Source organism: Giraffa tippelskirchi, chromosome 2 (genome assembly GCF_054371585.1).
Source record: "Giraffa tippelskirchi isolate mGirTip1 chromosome 2, T2T-mGirTip1v1.2.pri, whole genome shotgun sequence".
Lineage (NCBI taxonomy): Eukaryota > Metazoa > Chordata > Mammalia > Artiodactyla > Giraffidae > Giraffa > Giraffa tippelskirchi.
Genome location: NC_137276.1, coordinates 3155001 through 3173764, shown reverse-complemented (window position 1 = coordinate 3173764; position 18764 = coordinate 3155001). Strand labels below are relative to the sequence as shown.

At 45.8% G+C, this 18764-nt stretch overlaps 1 protein-coding gene and 1 long non-coding RNA gene across 4 annotated transcripts in view; one reads left to right on the top strand and one right to left on the bottom strand.

The window, feature by feature from the left end:
* The window catches only part of MGMT (O-6-methylguanine-DNA methyltransferase), a 278608-nt gene that overhangs the window by 102825 nt on the left and 157019 nt on the right, over positions 1-18764 (top strand). The gene's annotated exons all lie outside the window — the stretch shown is intronic.
* Positions 10348-16006, bottom strand: LOC145539280 (uncharacterized). The gene is made up of 2 exons (XR_014077688.1): positions 14726-16006; positions 10348-14075 (listed from the first exon to the last, which is right to left on the bottom strand). It is a non-coding gene; the product is annotated as an uncharacterized LOC145539280 (long non-coding RNA).

Here is an 18764-nt window from a genome sequence, read left to right as displayed (position 1 = left end):
GAATATTGTTTGAATTTGCTTTTTTTCTAGCATCATTTCCTTAGTTTAAATATAAAATACACAATAAGTATGAAGTCATTAGCAAAAACAAAAAGCAAGAAATGTGCATTAAATTGATATATAACATAACCACATTTATTTAAGAATGTATTCCAATATCACATGGCAAAGTTGAGCAATACAAAACCACAATTTCTTTTGTAGCAACATAATAGATTACAAAGTGATGATGTAAATATTATAATTTTCCACAATCTATTAAAGCAAGAGATTAAGATTAGGTTAACTTTTCCGAAAATGGAAGGAAAAAAACAACCATTATTTCTGATTTCTGTTTCTGTATCCTCAGTCTGAAAATTATAATTGGGAGTACCCTGAGCAAGTGTCAGCTTGTGCTCTATTGCTAAATAGGCTTCATGACACATGGATGTTTTCCTCTGCCATGTAGTGAAATGCACCTTCATCATTTTGGAAGAACTTCTAAGGCATTAGGGAATTGTCATAGGACACAGTCATTGAAGCATTTTGGCTAGTTATCCTTAGGAGAGACATTCATCTTAGGTGGGTATCCTTGTTTTTAAAGGAGTGGCTGGTAATTTTTAATATCTTCTTTTAGGGCCTTAACATTACATGTCTTCCTCTGAGTTGTATTTCACCTTTGCTAATATTGTGGATCTTAGTTGAGGGTACAGCTCAGCCTGTGATTTGGGAAAGTTAGCCTGTCCATTTCAGTGTTCTTTTCAGTAAAGCAGGAATAACCATTCTTCTCTCATATGGGGCTGTTGGAAGTAAAAAGACAGCAGCCTGCAAGGTGCTCTCTCCACTGCCTGGTCCTGGGGCAGCTCTGTGCACGGGGCTCAGTGCTGGGAGGAGACCTTCCTTAGCAGGCCTGCCTGGTGGCCTGCTGAGGACTGGCCCTAAAGTACGCCCACCTCCCGTCTACCAGGCTGCCCAGGCTTCAGGTGCTTTCAGCTCTCCAGAAGGCAGCTGGGACCTTTTGAAAATAGGTGCAGAAGACTCCCTTGTCAAAGAACCCAACAACTTTAAAGCCAGAGGAGGGAAACAGCTCTGGCAGAGCCCGAGTATTGATACAGTCTGCTGAGAACTGGGTCTTACAGTCTCCCCTGAAAACAGGGTTCCAGAGTGTGCTCCAGTATTTTTGCCTGGCAAATCCCATAGCCAGAGGAGCCTGGCTGGCTGTGGTCCGTAGGGTCACAGAGTCGGACACTACTGAGCACACACACATACCCTTATCTGACACAGCGACATTTCTAGGAGCTGTAGCTGCTGTTCTGAAAAAAGCATCCTTCCACTGACAGGTCCCCACGTAGCCAGTGCTGAGTTCTAGTAGGACTTGACTTCGGGAACATCACAGTGCCTCATAGTAGTGTTCGTGTGTGACACCAGTGTGAAGAAAGAAGATGCTCTCTGTCAGCAGCGGCATGAGGGAGATGATCGTTAGCAGTGGAACCGCTCTGTGGGTTTGCTGGTGGCCTGGCCTGTTGTGTGGAGAACATTTTGGTGGTGTGGCGCTCCGGCAGATTTCTTAAGATTTGATCATCATGGCTTTAGCCCTGCTTTCACACCTGAGGTCCTGTGATGCTGTGACAGGGCTGGCCCGTGGGCTTTGTCTTACTCTTAGCGGTGGGGGCTGCAGGCTCGGCACCATCCCCTGTGGGGCTCCGTTTCCTAGGGGATAGGGCCTTGTCCCCAGTTCCTGATGACCCCAGACCTTGGTGGTGTCTCCACCAAAGAGATTGGGCTTCACGTCAGTCATCCTCGTGTTACCCCCATCTCCGTCTGGTTTGAGTGAAACGGATTTCTGATGAAATGATGGACAACGACGCAGGCACTCAGAGTCCAGATGTCAGCATGAGAATGTTGGCTACTTGCCAGCATGCAGACTCTTCTCAGAATGAGAATCTGAGACTGTTAAGAAAAGTATTTCCTTTCGGGACTTCCTTGGTGACCCAATGGTTAGGACTCCGTGCTTCCAATGCAGCAGGCATGGGTTCAATCCCTGGTCGGGGAGCTAGGATCCCACATGCCGTACAGCACAGCAAAAAAAAATAATAATAATAGCTTTTCTTTCTTTCTATTTGCACACTGAGGACAGTCTCTAGGTGTCATAAAATCTTTGTGATAATGCTCACAGTATTTCGTGGTGATGTGGACACACACAAAAGTTGTTTCAGTAGATTCTTTGGCAAAATATTTTAAAGCACCACTTTACCTTCTAACAGTCTCAGTCTTTAAAATTATAACAAATATGAAAGGTGTGGCCAGGCGGCTTTCTCTTTAATTCATACTGCATGCCAGCATTCTGTGGGAGGCACTGGGCCTATCTACAAAACATGGCCTGCAAAGAACAAGAGCAGAGACGGCTCAGCGCGACTCACGGCTGCTGAGGTGACGTGCTGGCCCCCTCAGGACAGGGGAGGCTTCTTTTTAACATTCGTTTTAACATTCGTTTTAAATGGTTCCTTTTCTATCACGCATTTTGGAAGACTGTTTACAAAGGACACAAAGGGCCCCTGTGATGGTGAGTAGCAGTGGGCCATGTTCCCAGAGGTGACCTGCCTCCAGCAGGCCTCTTTTGACTGTGTGCTCGGGGCTGCCCCCACTGGCGGTCCTGCAGCAGCCCTGAGCACAGGGTCCGTGACTGAGCTGATGAAAAGGGAGTGTGCTGCTGGTGGGTTTGTTTAGACAAGACCTTTCCAGGGTTGTGATTCCTGTCAACTCAGTGCAGGGTATTGATCACAACTTTCCTCTTCCAGGAGGTAGCTGGCAGGCGTTTAAAAGATTACATTATAAGTAACGTAATACTGGATGTATTTTGCTAGCATTAACTTCTTAAAACATTTGTGTGCTTTTAAAAGTTCCTTTTCCTTACAACCTCTGCAACCTATTTAGAATTTAATTTGTAAAAGGTTGTTACACATTTATTTTCAAATTATAAAATCAATCTTTTATTTTTTGGTGAAGCTGAGGAAAAAAGTAAGATGTGAGATAATTGTTAATGCAAATGATGTTAATGCTTTAGAATAAAAAACGTTTCCCCATCCTTGCTGTTGGGTGTATTTATATTGTCTTTGCAGTTCTTCTTCTCTGAGTAAAGCACTTGGGTTTCAGTGCACCGTCCTGTCTTGGCCCTCCAGTGAAAACATGGTTCCTCTCCGCGCCTGGGCCTACCGTGCTGGTATGTCTGCTGCTGACTTCATATCGACTGCAGGGACTGTTGACCAAAAGGAGAGTTATTTCTTTCTTAGAGGAAAGATATTTATGACTGAAAAGAGTCCTAAAAACATGAGAATATTGATCATGGTTTTGAGAGATGCTTGCACTGAATCACTTGATATACCTAAATATCGGCTTTATTCTATCTTTCCTCAAAGACAGATTGCTAACACAAAAGATGAACAATCTTGAGGGGAAAAAATATCTCTCTGCAAGGTTGTCTTCCCTCCGTAACAATAGGGAGAAAAGAGGCCTGCGTGGCTCCCTCAAACAAGGGCACACGGAGTAAATATGTGCTGGAAGCTCTTGTGAAACTGCCTTGGGTGTACTTGATTTAACGTGTAGTAATAAGTTAAATTAACATCAGATGGAAATTCAAATAGCTAAACATTTAGCCAATCTAACAACAAACAATTATTGTAAAATCAACGTAAAAATAAAGACAGCAAAAGACCCATTATCATCTGAGGACCTAATTCATCGTCTTTAGAGGTAATCTTTTGGGGTTCCGTGGAAATTTATAAAGGACGCTTATAAATGAAGCTGATTATTCACCAGTTGGACGTTTTTGTAAGCGGGCACTTCGCTGCCGCTCCTTCCCCTGAAGCCGTGGACGTACTTTGGGTGGCACTTGGTCTGCTGCTCGTGTAGTTCCAGGCTGAAGGGGTAGCAGACTGTTCTAGTGTGACTTCCTCCTGACAGGTGGCCACCCAGGGCCGTGGTTTTGGTCCCATCCCAAACTGTGTCTCAGCATTTCCTGCTTGTGTCTGGCCGCATCCCCCCGTGGGGAAGGGCCCTGCGTCTCTGCGCAGGGAGCGAGGCTGCTTGTGTGGCCTTGGAGTGAGCCTGTGACTGTCTGTGCTGCCGACCCGTCTGCACGACCAGCACTGCCCTCCCCACTCCAGTGCTGTCTCCTCTCCGGGTGAGGGAAGCGTATTCCATCACCGCTCATGGGACTGCCATGTGTGTGAGACCCCGCAGACTGACACCCTGGACTTTGCTCTGGAGAGTGGAAGGAGGGGGCGGGATCCGTGATGTGCTCGTCTGCCAGTGTGGCAGAGGGGACAAGTACAACACCCCGAGGTGGAAGCTGGCCAGCCAAGCCCAAAACTCGGCCCTGGATGGAGCTAGGGAGCCTGCTGCAGAGCAGAAGGCCACATGTGCGTGGCACGGTGGCCCATGTTGGCAGTGGTGGCGCACACAGGGCAGGGAATGGATTGAGGGCGGGACATGCGTGGCCACAGTGAGACAGGCGGGGAAGGTGCCCTTGGTAGGGTTAGAGAGCACGGGTGCTCGGGGGCTCCTGCAGAGAAGCAACCAGAGAACTGTGCCCTTTGGTTCACGGCCCCCAACGGTGGTGTGCTCCTGCTCCACTAGTGGGATGGCATGCCTAAGTCCTATCTGGCCTGCCTACCGGGGCCTGGGAAGCATCTGAAATTTTAATTGCCAACATATGAAAATCAGGAGATTTCACATTTAATTAAGCATGTATGGCTGCTGCTTCATCTTTACCTTCTTTTTTTTCTATGAGATTCAGTTTTACTGATTTTATACTATATGGAGATATTTTACATAGCCTAAAACATACCCATTTAAAGTATACAATTCAGTGGACTTTAATAGTGTTGTATACATCATAAGCACAGTCTAATTTTAGCACATTCCACCCCAAAATAGGATCCTCTCACCTATTAGCAGCCACCCCCTTTCCTCTCTTCTTGGCCTCAGGCAACCACTAGTCTATTTCCGTCTCTATGAATTTGACTGTTCTGGGCATTTCACGTAAATGAAATCATTCAGTATTTGGCCTTTTATGTCTGGCTTCTTTCATTTAAATGTTTTCAAAGTTCATACATGTGAAGCATGTTTCAATACTTTGTTCCTTGTTACAAGCAATATTCCATGACATGGATATACCACGTTTCATCTATTTGCCAGTTGATGGGTGTTTTGGCTCTTGTGAATCATACTGCTGTGAACATTCATGGGCAGTAGTTTGTGTGCCTATATGTTTTCATTTTCTTTGGGTAGATTCTGAGGAGTGGAATTGCTGGGTCCAAGGAAATGGCAACCCACTCCAGTATTCCTTGCCTGGAGAATCCCGTGGACAGGGGAGCCTGGTGGACTGCCATCCATGGGGTCGCACAGAGTCGGACATGGCTGACGCAACGCAGCAGCAGAAGCCTGACAAGTCTATATTTAGTGTTCTGAGGAACTGCCAAACAGTTTTCCAGAACAGCTGCCCCATTTAACATTCCTGTCAGCAGCATACTGTTCATGGGATTCTCCAGGAAAGATAATTATGCTCAAAATCCTTGAAGCTAGGCACCAGCAGTATATGAACTGAGAACTTCGAGATGTGCAAGCTACATTTAGAGAAGTCAGAGAAACCAGAGAGCAAATTGCCAACATCCGATGGAACACAGAAAAAGCAAGGGAGTTCCAGAAAAACATTTTTCTTCTGTTTCAGTGACTATGCTAAAGTTGTGAGAATTGGACCATAAAGAAGGCTGATGGTTTGGTGCTGAAGAATTGATGGTTTCAAATTGTGGTGCAGACGACTCTTAAGAGTCCCTTGAACAACAAGAAGATAAACCAGTGAATCTTAAAGGAAATCAGTCCTGAATATTCACAGAAGGACTGATGCTGAAGCTGAAGCTCTAACACTTGGCCACCTGATGCGAAGAGCTGATTCATTGGAAAAGTCCCTGATGCTGGAAAAGATTGAGGGCAGGAGAAGAGGACGACAGAGGATGAGATGGTGGGATGGCATCACCGACTGAACGGACATGGAGTTTGAGCAAACTCCGGGAGATAATGAAGGACAGGGGAGCCTGGCATACTGCAGTCCATGGGGTCGCAAAGGGTTGCACACAACTTAGCAACCGAACAGATTTTTTACCAACTCAGCAGCATTTGAGGATTCCAGTTTTTTTACATACTTACCAGCACTTGTTATTGTCTTTTGGGTTTTAACTATCAGAGTGGGTATGAAATTGTGCATGTTGTATAAAGTAGAGGCAAATAATGGAGCTAGGTTTTTCTTTAAAATAGAACTACTTGTTGGCTGTTACAATTATAGTTGGCCACAGGGGGCATACTCTATAAGCTATTTACATTCTCAAAAACAGTATTTTAGAGATATGAAATATCTCTAAAAGACATTAGAAAGTAAGTACCCATCAACTGGCAAATAGATGAAACGTGGTATATCCATGTTTAAAGTATATGGTTTGACATAATTGGACATGCATTACACAATCAAAATAATGTCTCCATCACCCCTCTTACACCTTTGTGACACCCCTCTTTTCCCCTCCCTGCTCCTGCATCCCTGTATCTCTGTGCACTTCTCTGCCTTCACTACATGCTACTTTGCATTTTCTGAAAGTTCATAATGGACTATGTACATGTCATGTATGTTTAATACATGTGGAATTCCTGGAGCTTTGTAAGGGAAACCATGCCATCTGTCTTCTTTCCAGCATGCTTATTTTCAGGTTTATCTATGTCGTGTGCATCGGTAAGTCGTTCATTCCTTTGTTTCTGGATAGTGTTCCATTTCAGGGTATAAGATGTGTTTATCCTGAATCTGTTGTGTAGTGTGGGTTCCGCCTAGTTTTGGCTGTTACAGATAAAGCTGCTGTGGACATTTGTGTAGGTCTTTGTACAGACATGCTTTTATTTCACTTCTAAGTGGATCATATGACCAGTGGATGTTTCACATTTTCACCAATCAGCAGTCACCAGACTGTTTTCTACAGTAGCTGCGTCATCGTGCTGTCCTACTAGTAGTGTGTGAGAGTCCCATTTCTTCCGTTTTAGAGTCCGTTTCCTTCCGCCTGCAGGACTGAACGTTTCTTCCAGTGGGGAATCCCCTGGAGATGGACACACACACACACACACACATACAGGAGAAGGGAACGGCAGTCTACTCCAATATTCTTGCCTAGACTCCAATATTCTTGCCTAGAGAATCCCGTGGACAGAGGAGCCTGGAGGGCTACAGTCTGTGGGATTGCAAAGAGTTGGACATGACTGAGTGACTAACGCTATATATATATATATATATATATATATATATATATATATAAAAATTGTGAGTTTTGTGGTCTGAAAACTATTTTAATCTTAATAGTTGAACGTTTTTGCTGAGAACAGAATCTAAAGTTGATAGTTTTTCTTAAAGGTCTTGTTCTACCATCTCCTGACTTGCATTGTTTAGGATCAGAAATCTGCTGTCGTCCTTATTTTTGTTTCAGATATTGCAAGCCCCAGCCCTACCCCCAGCACCCAGCTTTTGAAAAGATTTTCCTTATCATTGGTTTTGAACAGCTTGACTGTTTTACACTTTCGGGGGTCTTGCTCGTAAGAGTTGTCAGTCTGAACTAGAGTCCTGTTCAGTCCAGCGCTCATGATTCCCCACTGCTGAGACGAGACTCCTGAATAATGTCCCTAGTGTCCTGTGAGCTCTGTGGTGTCCCTGCCACCTGGTGGAAACAGGTACCTTTCTTCTTGAGTCTGATTATCTTGTTAATGTCCTACCTGATCGTGCTATGTCTCTGTCCTTCTCAGCCTCTGCTGGTCAGCCCTCTGCTCATCTCCGGAGTCTCCTCCGTGTGGCTCTCCTTTTGCATGCTTTCTTACGCAGGCTGTCACCCCTCTGCTCTCCCTGGACTGGGGCTCCATCTCCTCCACTTAGGAGTCCTCTTGGCTCTGCCCAGGTTCCCTCTACCTTTGCCACAGCCCGGAAGCTCTCTAGGCAGTCAACCAGGACAGTCTCAGGGCTCTGCTGGTCTCCAAGTCTGCTGCCCATCTCCCAGGTTACTGACCCTCACTGCCTGATGTCCAGTGTCTGGAAAACCAGTGCTTATACATTTTTCCTGTTTTTTGTCTTTTTGCTTATTTAAAGCAAGAGTGAAAATCTTGTCCCTGTTCCCCACCTTGGCTAGTTGTTAACAGCTGCTGTACACTGTCTCTAACAGAGTATCCACATACTATGAATAAACCCCAAGGAAATCATCAAAAGAGCATAGTGTCCTTTTAATAGAAAATCATTGCCCCCATGAATGTGTGACATTAATATATATCTATGGTACAGACTTACAAAACACCAAAACTCGGAGGAAATGATTTTACATTTCTGACAAACACTCAGGTAACACTTTCTGTTAGCTTTTTTATGTCTCTGTGTAACTGGTGTCTTCTTGGCTCCTCAGTTTTCATCATGGCTCTCATTCTGTAAATGGCTTCGTGTGTGTGGTAGGTAGAATTCTAGATGATCCTCACTGATCCATGCCTTTATATGGTCCCTTCTCTGAGTGTGAACTTGTGAAAGGAGTACATGGGGCTTCCCTGGTAGCTCAATGGTAAAGAATCTGCCTGCAGTGAAGGAAACCCGGGTTTGATCCCTGGGTCAGGAAGATCCCCTGTAGAGGAAGATGGCAACCCACTCCAGTATTCTTGCCTGGAGAATTCCTTGGACAGAGGAGCCTGAAGGGCTACAGTCCATGGGGTCGCAAAGAGTTGAAGGCAACTAACACTCAGTGTGAGTAGGAGCTATAGACGTGATGGGATAAAACTCCCACAGATTTCTGCAGATGTAATTAAGGTCGTAATCAACTGAGCTGATCAGAGTGGAGATTATCCTAGAGTGGGCCTGTCCTAACTAGCTATGCTCTACAGGGGGTTCTGAGATCAGAGACAGAGGCTTCTGCCCACCTCTCTGACCTGACGAAGCATTCTTACGTGGTGAGAAGCAGGTCTACCAGCAGGGAACCTCAGGTGGCCTTCCTGAGCTGAGAACTGTTCCTGGTTGTGGCCAAGAGAAGCTCATCCACCAGTCCTGCAAGGAGATGCATTCTGCCAACAGCCTATAAGATAAGAGGACTCTCTGAGCGTCAGCAGGCTGAGAGCCACTGCTGTAGGAATGCTTGGTCTTCACCTGGTGACCCTGCCCTGGACTCCTGAGCTGTGGACTCTTGAGATAAGAAATTGGTGTTGTGTTTTGCCACCAAGTTTCTGGTAAGTTTGCAGAAGTAGAAAGGTAATGTGCTTTTTTTGTGTGTGTCATTCTAAAGCTTTCTGTAAATGAAAGAATGTTTTGCTCTTATGCGTATTTGTGCTGGCCTGTTTTTAGTTCATTGTTCCGTTGTCACACTCCTCCTGTGCTGCCACACCCATGTGATGACTCTCACACACCCAGGAATAGGAGCAATGGTTCAGCATAGCTGAGACTTAGTGCATGACTTCTGTTGGAGATGCTTATGAGAATGTGGGCCCTGGGACCCTCAGATCCAGCTTTGTGGTCATGGACAGCTTCCTCATCCCCACCCTCTTTCACCTGGGGCGGGGTGGGTAGTAGCTCTCCTCTTTCACAGGGCTGTTGCAGGATTTGTAGAACTCTCAGCATCCGCTGAACTGCCAGCAAGTGCTCAGTCATTAGTACTGCTTTTATACCCACGGTGTTAAGTATCACATGCGTACCTAAATACCTGCTGAGCGACAGTGATGGAGGGATTTCAGAGCCTCCAGGAGAGGCCGGCCCAGCCCATCAGAAGGGAGGCTCCCCTCCTGTGTCTGCAGCAGCAAGCAGCCTGGTGCCGTTGCTTTTCAACTCCGGTGCTCTGGGTACTGCTCATCAGCCTGTTGCCGTCTGACTTGGAAGTACGTTTTTATATTTAATATAAAATGTAATATAGAAATGTAGTTGACTTTACAGTTTAATTTCTCTGAGTATTTTTAATACATATGTGCCTAAATGAAATTTTCCCTGAAAATTACCTGGAGTCTGTAGTTCTGTGTGGATTGCAAACGGTGTTTAGAAGTTTGACTCCTCAGATGAGTGTTCAGCATTATTTACATTTTAATAAATAAAGTGACTGGATACAACGTGAGCAAATTTTCCCCTATATTTTGTGAATCTATACCAGCAAAGACTAAGAATCTATTTCTCTTTTGTAATGAATCATTTCTACCCATGGAATTGCTAGTGGAGGCAAGAAAGTATGAATCTTATTTTTGTAGATCTAGCCAAGAAAGAGAACGTAAACTTTGAAAAGTGTGTCATTTACCATTCACAGCCTAATGAAAAACTCAGAGAGACTAGAAACTCTCCATAAAAATTCTGATATCAGCATTTAAGATACAGCAAGGCAGAGTATACAGGCATTTAAGAGATTCACAGTCCACAGTTTACTGGCACTCTAAATGCTATGAATCTTGTGCCAGCAATCACAGTCTTGATTTTATTACCAAACACGCCCCTTATGAGGATACGTTGGTGCCCTGTACAGTTTAACAGACTTGGGGAGGCATTCCTGCCTGCCTTCTGCAGCTGATGGAAAAAAGCTGGTCAGTTACCTTCACAGATCTGAGGGGTGCTTGGTCCAGACAAAGTGGCCATTTAGTTAAAATGTGTCTGGAAAGGACATGGGTTGAAAGTGTTGTTTGGGCCTAAGCGACGAGTGGGCCAGGCTAGGTAGGCAGGCGTCTGTGGTTCCACGTAGGGTGGACTTGGTCAGTGTTTGGTGTGGGATAGTCCTCGAGGCAGAAGGCAGGTTCGGGCAGGACCTTCCCTGTGTGTGGTGGGCACCTGTTTTTCAAACTTAAATTTTTGGCAGGTAGGTCTTGATCGACTCTCTGAGCTGCATTTGCGTTTCTTCCTTTTGAGCTCGTTGGTCCTCCCTCCCTCCCCAGTAATTCCTTAGCACTGGCTCAGGCAAGGCCTTCAGAGGCACGGTCCGGTGTTGCTGATGGGTCTGAGAGAGAAGTCTAACACTTCTTACTTTTCTTTATGCCCTAATAACAGAAATGCTTTGACTTCTTAGCTATCTTTAGAGACAGAGGCATGCCCTGTCACGTTCTGGCACTCTTTTAGCTTCAGGAAATACCAGAAATGCCGATACCGTGATCAGTCCCACTCTGCTGCTGCCTTTAAAGGTGAGCTGTCAACACCACAGAAACAGTCACAACTCCAGGCAAGGAGTCACACTACACTGAAGGTTTAGAGTACAGATTAGAAGTTTCTTGTAAATAGGTTTAAGGGTTTACAAAAATCAGATTCTTGAGGCATATTAAGATGTGTTTATGGAGACATACTCAGATGTGTTTAATCTTGTGTTTCGCCTGTGTTCTTTGAAAGCTTAAACTTTTCTTCTGAAAGACTCAGAGGGTGTTGCCTTGGAGCTAGGTCTGAAGCAGCTCTTTGACACGCATCAGTATTTTAAATTGCCTTTGGATGCAGTGAGCTTGTGCCAGTGGACCTGGCAGCTTTCTCCTGCCTGATGGCCCAGAGCGTGTGCACCCTTGTTCCCATCACCTGTGCTGAGGACACCCGTAGCAGCCCCCGCCCCAGGGCTAGTGGGCGCAGCAGACACGGGGGTCCTGGGAGGGTTTGCTAGTTGTAGCAGCCCCTCTCCTGCCCCGGACATTCTGTCCCCGTAGGTGGTGCGTCTCTCTGTCACCAGTACGCCCCACCCCTTCAGGAAAACAGGTACACGTGCCCACCGAGGGCTGTGACACAGCAGACTCCCGCTGAGGTCGTCCACGTCCAGGTGATATGTGACTGAGGATGGCAGGGCACCAAGGACGGCCTCTGGTGCTTCCTTGTGGCTGGGCTGAGAGGAGGAGCAGTGTGTCCCCAGGGCCTGCCTTCACACCTTGCCCCAGGATCGTGAGTCTTCATCAGAGCTCTGAGACTTGGTTCATTGACTTCATAAATCATATGGGAGTGACAGCATTTGAACTGTTTCAAGTTCTTTTGTAGAAAAACTAGGCATAAAGGCCAAAAACACAAAGAAGCATCCAGAGATTTCCATGAAACAGACCTAGGGTGCCCAGTCATGGTTCAAGGAGACTGACATATTTGTTCCTTTTTACCAAGTGTCTTAACTAAATCTTAGAAATTTTTTCTCTCAACTAGAGCTTAAAATTATATTCTTGGAAAGTATACGTTCTTCCATTTTTGGAATTTCCCAAAGCCCGCTTTTCAAGCACTGTGATGACATTACGAGTAGCTGTTGTCTCAGACCTGACCTTTTGTGGTGGCAGACCAGTGAGAGCAGGTGTCCACGCAGGGGGCCCCAGACCCGCCTGAAGCCAGACTGGTTCACGTGTGGTCCATGCGTGGTCTTCAGGGAGACCTGGAAATTCCCTGGAGTTGGATAAGAAATGCTGACCTTCTGTGGATGTATGCATTTGATCTTCTTAGAATGGATCTCATAGCTTCCTCTAAATTCTCAAAGGTATCTATGTACCTGTTTACAAGCATAGTGACCCTATATAGAACCCTTGCTTTAAATGCACGACTTTGCACTTCATTTTTTAAAGTCCCTAATGTGATAATCACGATGGTGTGATCACTCACCTAGAGCCAGACATCCTGGAATGTGAAGTCAAGTGGGCCTTAGAAAGCATCACTACGAACAAAGCTAGTGGAGGTGATGGAATTCCAGTTGAGCTATTTCAGATCCTCAAAGTTGATGCTGTGAAAGTGCTGCACTCGATATGCCAGCAAATTTGGAAAACTCAGCAGTGGCCAGAGGACTGGAAGAGGTCAGTCTTCGTTCCAATCCCAAAGAAAGGCACTGCCAAAGAATGCTCAAACTACCGCACAATTGCACTCATCTCACACGCTAGTAAAGTAATGCTCAAAATTCTCCAAGCTAGGCTTCAGCAATACGTGAACCGTGAACTTCCTGATGTTCAAGCTGGTTTTAGAAAAGGCAGAGGAACCAGAGATCAAATTGCCAATATCTGCTGGATCATCAAAAAAGCAAGAGAGTTCCAGAAAAACATCTATTTCTGCTTTATTGACTATGCCAAAGCCTTTGACTGTGTGGATCACAATAAACTGTGGAAAATTCTGAAAGAGATGGGAATACCAGACCATCTGACCTGTCTCTTGAGAAACCTGTATGCAGGTCAGGAAGCAACAGTTAGAACTGGACATGGAACAACAGACTGGTTCCAAATAGGAAAAGGAGTCCGTCAAGGCTGTATATTGTCACCCTGCTTATTTAACTTATATGCAGAGTACATCATGAGAAACGCTGGGCTGGAAGAAACACAAGCTGGAATCAAGATTGCCGGGAGAAATATCAATAACCTCAGATATGCGGATGACACCACCCTTATGGCAGAAAGTGAAGAAGAACTAAAGAGCCTCTTGATGAAGGTGAAAGAGGAGAGTGAAAAAGTTGGCTTAAAGCTCAACGTTCAGAAAACTAAGATCATGGCATCTGGTCCCATCACTTCATGGCCGATAGATGGGGAAACAGTGGAAACAGTGTCAGACTTTATTTTTTTGGGCTCCAAAAGCACTGCTGATGGTGATTGCAGCCATGAAATTAAAAGACGCTTACTCCTTGGAAGGAAGGTTATGGCCAACCTCGATAGCATATTTAAAAGCAGAGACATTACTTTGCCAACAAAAGTCCGTCTAGTCAAGGCTATGGTTTTTCCAGTGGTCATGTATGGATGTGAGAGTTGGACAGTGAAGAAAGCTGAGCGCTGAAGAATTGATGCTTTTGAACTGTGGTGTTGGCGAAGACTCTTGAGAGTCCCTTGGACTGCAAGGAGATCGAATCAATCCATCCTAAGAGAGATCAATCCTGGGTGTTCATTGGAAGGTCTGATGTTGAAGCTGAAACTCCAATACTTTGGGCACCTCATGCGAAGGGTTGACTGATTGGAAAAGACCCTAATGCTGGGTAGGATTGGGGGCGGGAGGAGAAGGGGACGACAGAGGATGAGATGGTTGGATGGCATCACCGACTCGATGGACATGGGTTTGGATAGACTCTGGGAGTTGGTGATGGACAGAGAGGCCTGGCGTGCTGCAATTCATGGGGTTGCAAAGAGTCGGACACGACTGAGCGACTGAACTGAACTGAATGTGATATATGCCAAGTGATTTAAAATGATCTGTTTTGTAGATAAAAATGGATGTGGCCCAGCTATTCATAGTAAGCCATCAGGGAATTCCACTTGTCTTGACCCTCAAGTGAAGGAATAGGTGACCATTTTGGAACTTCATGCTAGTTTTTGAAAAGCATCAAACAAATTTTGGCCTGGGAGGAGGTGTTCAGGAACTGGGTAGGGACAATCAAAACATATACCCGTGTTTACAGAAAGTGACCTGAACACAGAATTACTGCTGGACTTGGCTGAATAGGTAGCAGTCAGATTCTGTAGCCTCGATGGTTCTCCTGTTTGCACTGGGCATCTCCTGTCCTCGGACTTCTCCTCCCCGCAGAGTGAAGGTAGCACGTGCACTGATTAAATCCTGACTTCTGGGTGAATTGCAGGGTGGCTCTTTGCATTGGGGTGTCTGTGGTATCATGGAGGATAGTGTGGATAGTGCCATGACCTTTCTAATTTACCTGCCACCCCTGCCCCTACTCACTCACTTCTTAAACTTCACATCTCATTACTGTGTTGATAAATTAGAAGAAGTAGAAATGTTAGTCATTCAGTCATGTCCGACTCTTTGCAACCCCATGGACTGTAGCCTTCTAGGCTCCTCTGTCCATGGGATTTTCCAGGCAAGAATACTGAAGTGGGCTGCCATTCCCTTCTCCAGGGGATATTCCTGACCCAAGGATTGAGCCCTGCTTTCTCGTATTGTAGGCAAATTGTTTGCTGTCTGAGCCACCAGGGAAGCTCCATTGAAAAATTGTTTTAAAATACAGTGTAAAATCTAAGCTAACCAAAATGGTGCTGAAAAAGAGTCTTCAGCGTGGCGGTTATTTTTCTCTGTGGAGGCCCAGCACATGCTCCTTGCTCAGGATGTCTCAGTGGAAAGGACTGACGGTCCTCACAGGAGAGAGTGAGCATGTGTGAGCCACCAAGACTTCATCCGTCCGTGGTTCTGCTGCACCCTGGAGGGGGACACCCTCTGAGAATCTTAGGGTTGCCATGGAGGGGGTTCTTGTTTGTCAGAACACATTCCTGTCTTAGTAACTAACCTGTGACAAAAACAAGACTGAATCTGCTTTGGATGTAACTCCAGGCTTAGAGCAGTATTGTTGCCTCAGATGGCCTAGGCTCTAGGTGATGTCCGGAGACGGCCATCCAGAGGCTCGGTGTCTCAGGCTGTGACCGTGATCGGCTCTTGCCCTCCACAGCCCTGTCTCACCAGTGGACCACAGCAGGACGGGAGGACTGCCCAGTGTGTGTGTGTGGGGGCATTATAATGAGGCACAAGCCGCCGCTGCTTCCCAGCTTGCCTGGGGCCTTTGTGGGCCTAGGGTAGTAGTGGGCTCTGGGGACCTGAGAGTCCCTGCTGTGGACCTAGGAGTTCCCCTAAGCCTCCATCTGACTCTCCGCTCCTGTAGGTGATTAGGGTGAGTGAGCGCGAAGGTTCCACACAGCTGATGGATACCTTTCTTTATTTTGCCCGCAGTTGAGCTGCAGTGGGGAGGGGGACGTCCAGTGCTGGATGTCAGGAGGTTCGTGTCCCAGGGTATCCTGCTGCGTCCAGGCTCTCTGGCTACAGAGGAACCTTCTTTACAAATTGCTCCATTGTCATGGCTGGCATTCTGGTTAAAAGTTCATCTGGATTTCAACCTCGCGTGAAATTGCAGAGCTGCAGCTGGAAAGCTCGGCCTTACTTGAGAACCTTTAGGGAGCTCTCCGACATTGCAGTGAGGATTGAGCAAAACATGCTGGGTTCCATTTACTCAAATTTGGGGAAGTGGAAAAATCTTAAGTTCTCTCATTTTTATCGTTTACTTTTCAGTTATATCCAGAAAGAAAAAACAAAAAAGAAGCATCATTATTACATTGTAAAAATCTTTTGAAATCTTTTAGAAGAAGCAATCTGTGGGGTTTGCCACACTGCTTAGCCAGCCCCTCTGTTCCCTTACCTTGGGTTATCCAACCCGGAGATGACAGGGGCTTTGCATTGTTCGGAGGCCTCAGTCTTTTCCTCCACAGCAGAGTTGGGCAGACTACAGCCCACGGTCCACATCTGGCCCACCAGCTGTGTCTGTACTGCCGGAGTGCTAAGTGTGGTTCTGCCTTTTTAAGGTTTGGAGATTAGGAAACAGACACTGGGGTTGAAATGCAGAGACTGAGAGGTTTTCAGCTTTTCTGCTTCCTCTGAGGGACCCGTCCAGGTCCCCCCTGCCTTGGCTCCCACCTCACGGCCTTGCCGTCTGGGCTGCTTCCGCTGACTCCGTCTCAGTCCCCCGTCTCTTCCAGGCTTGTGTGCACTGTCTGAGCATGCCGACCTGACCCCTTTGGTCCTGGCTACTTGGGAGGGACACATGGAAAGAACTAGAAGGTCCTCTAATAGGTAGAAGTAGAGACAACAAGCTGAAATCATTTGCTGCTCCTCTTACCAGATTGGAAGGAGGGTGAATGTGTTCAGCAGCCCTGCCTCCCTGCCCCTTGGCAGTGCGGCTGACAGTTAACCATAGGCTCTGAGCTGCTGTGCCGTGTGGGCTGGGCTAACTGGGGAAGGTTGGCAGATAGTTGGTGAGCCTGTTTTGTTTTGTTTTTTTTTTTGGCTCAGTGAACTAGCCATAACAACAACTGTTACTTTCATTGGATTACTTGTTTCAAAATTAAATTAATCAAATTAGGTAAACACCTGTATTGTCTCTTACTGCCCCAGCAGGCTGCCTTCAAAATGGCCTGCTTGGATGTCAGCTGGTCCTGGGGTATCCTGAAGTGCAGGAAGTGGCTGTGACCTGCCGAGGTGGCCAGCTTTCCACGCACATATGAAATTCCCGAATTAATAGGAAACCATGCTGCATTGTCTGATAACTTACTGGAAAGCAATAATTAGAAAACATTTTTTATAGTGGAACTCGAGGTTTAGCTATCCAGAGAAATTGGATATTTCAAAATACTCATAGTTGGTTAGGAAACATTAGTATTAATGACAAATTAATATTAATATCAGACTTGAGCTTGTAGCCTTGGGAAGAGAAAGGAAGGACTTTAAGGGCCAGGTTTAAGTAACCCCCATATGCCTTACCATGTTGGCAGCATTTTTCATCTGAAAGCATTTTTTTCCCCCAGAAACTTAGATGCGAGAAATTCCACACATTGAGAAGAGGCGTCAACATTTGAACTGCAAATGATTAAACCTTTATGACTAAAGTAATAGGTTTGGCTTCAGCCTTCCCAGTGGAGTAGCAGGCAGAGGTCCTTTTTGGTTTGCAAACAGAAATACACAGCTTGGTCTGTACCCAGCCCTGCTTCTCTTCCAGGCTTGTGTGTGCCTTCTGAGCAGTACCACACCATGGACAGCAACATGGAGGCTTCAGTGTGGGTTTCTTGACGTTTTCTGTGTAACTGAGGTTTCCTGACTGTTTTCCTTTATTGGGGTGTTTCTGAGCCATGGGCAGACTTCAGTGGCTCAGAACTGTTCTTGAGAGATTCCAGCCTTCCAGCATCGTGTTGACCAATGACGAGACCACCTCAGGGGGGCCATCTGGCTCCAACCCTGTGAGTTAGAACTTTGTGAAAAGTTCTCATCCTGCCTTGACCTTGAGGTCTTCTATTCAAGCCTTCCCACCAATGACAGAAATCCAGTGATTGTGGCTAGTGTGTTAGTTACTTTGGGGGAGCAGTGTATCTTCTAACTCACTTTCATTTGGTCTAAAATAGCAAAAGTCCCTGGGGAAACGGTAAAGAAAATGTCTTCTCACATCACCATCAGTCTTGAGGAAAGCGTTGTTGGTGTCCCAAGTTTCTGGACACTTCAGGGCAACAGAGGTGTGATATTAGAGCACTTGCTGTTGGAGTGGCCGCTGTAATAAAAGCAGAGCTGAGCATTGTCACAGCAGCACATTACAGCCATGGAGATTCCCAATGGCTCATTGGGCCATGACCAACAGAATCCCAAGAGACTGACAATTAATCGGGCTCGGCCGAGCCTTTGCCTGGCCAGTCACAGATGTCACGTCTCAGCCTTCTCAAGAAGAAGGAAAGTTTATTTTTGGTTTGTTGAACTACTCTACCCTTTGATCAAATGACCCATTTTTCTCTCTGTTTGGGAGAAGTATTTTAATTTCCATGTTACCAAGTGTAATACTAAATCATGTACATTTTGAGTCTTGGTTTTTATTGCTTTTTAAAAAATAACAAGTTAATATTGTAGTGTTGATTTGAAGAAAAATGTTGTGAATATCACTTTACCAGTCAGTTATGCTTAAAAGAAATATGCATCTTACAGTCTCCTAGTTAGATTAAAAACGTAAGACCTCTGGGTACACAGTATCTTAAAAACCAGTGCAGTTTAACCAAGGATTTCAAGATTGGTTTGAAGACCAGCATGCATGTTCATCTCGTCATGGCAGATTCGCCAGGTGAAAGTTAAGGTGTGTTTGGAAGGCTCACTGTGCCATGCCGTGTGGATTTGTGGGTTACAGTCGCAGTTTGGGGGCACGTGCCTACTCACGTGGTTGTAGGAGTGAAGTGGACCCCACTGCTTGTTTTTGTTTTCCTTACTTGTCTTTCAAGCTTTCAGGTAGTTAAGGCCTGTAATGCAAAGGTGAGCTTGCTGCAAGGCT